The sequence below is a fragment of the Marmota marmota genome, unplaced genomic scaffold (genome assembly GCF_001458135.2).
Source record: "Marmota marmota marmota unplaced genomic scaffold, marMar, whole genome shotgun sequence".
In the NCBI taxonomy this organism is placed as follows: Eukaryota; Metazoa; Chordata; class Mammalia; order Rodentia; family Sciuridae; genus Marmota; species Marmota marmota.
The window spans coordinates 49,635,353-49,638,463 of NW_026000229.1; positions in this window are offsets into that span (position 1 = coordinate 49,635,353).

Sequence of the window (3,111 nt, forward strand, 5' to 3'; positions counted from 1 at the left end):
GCAAATTCCACAATTACAGTCAATCCAGCAGCAAAGAGGCCCCATGAAAGGAGAAAGGCAGAGGGCTTCCCACGGGGAATGCAGCCTCAAAGACAAGGCCTCCATTGAAGGCCGCTTCAAGGGGTTTGGCAGCCTTGGCACGGGTGGGCACCAGAGTGGGCAGATGGTGTGGGGACAGGCCCTGGGGCTGCTCTGCCTCGCTGCCAGCTGTGGCACCTTGCCCTGGGAGACCTTCAAGGTCCATCTGCATGGGCTGAGGAGTGCGAGGTACGCAGCAGGACCTCCTCCAGCCCAAGCCGTCTGCGTTGGGTTGTCCATCCATTCAATAGTGATTTAGGGGTCATCCTTAGTGCTAAGCCCTGCCCAAGGCCCTGGAGACAGGCCAGTGGCCAAGACAGTCAGTCCTGGTGCTAAGGGGCTGGCTTAGCCCGGGATCATGTTAAAAACAACTGCAACAAAAGTGGAGTGGCAGTGTGGAAGCCAGGCAGGGAGTGAGATGGACAAGAACGACTTGGGGCTCATCAGAAGAGACGTTTACTGAGAAAATTTACACTGAGACCTGAGAACAAGATAGATCCAAATATGAAGCATGGGGGCACGGCGGGGAGGACTTTCCAGGCCAAAGGAACGTGTGCAAAGGCCCTGGGTCAGGGGATGTGTCTAAAAGACCCTGGTTTAATTGAAAAACCAAGAGATTGGTGTAGCTGTGGCTCCCTGGGTGAGGGGACTGCGCCATGAAGTACAATTGCAGCATGGCCCGGCCAAGTCTGTGATGCTGGGTCCTCTTTAAAGGAGAGAAGCTTTCCATCTCCTAGGTCTTCAGGGACCTGTGTTTGCCTCTCAGGAAAGGAAAGAAACCAAGAGAGCGGTTCTGAGGCTTTGGTCGCGTGTTCGCAATTTTAAGCGCAAAGAATGAACCTCAACTTCCCTTGTCATTCAAAACCAAGCCCACCCACTCATCAACTGCTTCCTCCTGTCCAGGCCGAAAACCTACAGCTGCAGGCCAGGAGGGGAGAGGCAGGTCTGGCTGGATCCAGATGGGCCTGGTCTGTCCTGACCGGGGTTTGGACTTGCTTCTAGAGTGTGGGGGGCTCCTGAAGGTTCTGAGACGAGGGAGTGGCGGGCTCACAAGGGTCCAGTCATGTCCCGTCATCGGATGCCATGAGGGTCCAGGGAGGGGACGCCTCTGTGCTTGGGGGTCGTTTGGTTCCTACTTCTGTCATAGTTCAGTTACTTGTGTGTCCAAACTGACCTTCCAAACCAGTAGGTTTTTCAAAGATTCATTCCTCTTCACTTCAGGGTCCATGGGGGGGTTGGGCAGTGGTACGGGGTAGGAGTGGGCAGACCCACGTTGACCATGAGGTGAGTTCACCTTTCTGGGCACGCGATGCCTTGACAGAAGGGAAGGAGCACAGAGGGCTCGGGTGGCAGAGGGGGTCCAGCCAAATTCCTTTCTCCATGCACCCCCCTACCCCACCCCCACCCTGCGGATGACTGGGACGTGGCTGCACCTTGAAAGGGGTGCACGTTTGGAAACCTGAGGCCAATTCCCTCTGGCCTGTGCCTGGCATAAGGAATGTGCTCAGTGTTCACACTTCAAAGCATCATCCCGTCCATCCACATCTCCCCAAGAGGGATGCAGCCTGGGCGACCTGCGCCTGCAGCGGTGTTTGATATGTAAATTTCCTGTCTCTTTAAGCTAGACTGTTTGTGAAAAAGAGTTAAACTCAGAGTTAAGGAATTTGAACCCTTAGAGATCCTGGAGCCCCAAACCTTTGCTTTACAGGGAAGCTACCAGAGGTACAATGAGGCAAGATGAGTTATCCTAGGACCCTCTGTTAAGGGGCCTGGGACCCTCAGTTAAGGGGCCTGGGACCCTCTTTTAAAGGGCCTGAATGGCTTGAGCTGTATATCATCGGCAGCCACGTGAATTCCATGTTTACATCTCAGGTCTTACCTGCTAAATCCAGAACACACAGAAAATGTCTCCCAATAGCAGTCCTGAGATCTGAGAAATAAATACTTAGATAAAAAGCCATTTACCAAGACCCAAATGCCTTTTAACAAAAGCCTCTGCGCCCGGCAGGATAAGCCAATTACCAAAGGATTGTGTTCCAAATGCAGCCTAACTGTCTCGGAGCCATGTCAGGGGGAATCAATAAGTAGTTAATCAATGGATTGATTGATCGTTTACTGCTAGTAATTAAATTTTGAGAAAGTACAAATTCTATTACACCTACAGTCAGTCAAAAGTGATGCTCAGATCCTGGAACATGGAAGGAAATAAAATAGAAGCCCCGTGGCCACAGTAACAGGAAGTCAGAGAGAGAGAGAGAGAGAGAGAGAGAGAGGAGAGGGGAGAGGGGGGAAGAAAGAGAGGAGGGGGGAGAGAGGAGAGGGAGTAAGAGAGAGTAAGAGTAAGAGAAAGAACATGAACAGGGTGTTGATATTTATGGGCTTAACACAGGATGAGGAGGAGCAAGGCAAGTGAGCTGTTACTTCTTCATTGGCTGAGAGTTCGCGCCACTTCACGGATTGGTGATGGTTCGCGCACCATTTAGTGCATCATGGACCTGAGCTCCCAGAATAGAAGTGCTCCGGGCTCCATCTTTCCTGAGCTCCCAGAAGAGAAGCACTCTGGGCGCCATCTTTACCAACAATACCAATAAAGTAGCTCTGTCATTGTAATTTGTAATATGTATTTATTGGATGCCTGTTCTAAGAATAGACCTGTTCCAAATATCCAGGAAAGAAATATGAACAATTTCTGGCCTCAGAAGCACTTTTAATCTAAAACAGAGGAAATACAGAGAGCACTTGTCTTGCACACACTAGACCCTGGGTTTGATCCCTAGCTCTGTAAAATATAAGCATAAATATGAATATAAAAGTACATATAAGGGCTGGGGCTGTAGCTCAGTGGCAGAGTGCTTGCCTACCATGTGTGAGGCACTGGGTTTGATCCATAGCACCACATAAAAATAAACAAATGAAATAAAGGCATTCTGTCCATACACAACTACCAAAAAAATTTTAAAAGCACATATAAATACAAATGTACATATATATATATATATATATATATATATATATATATATATATATATAAAA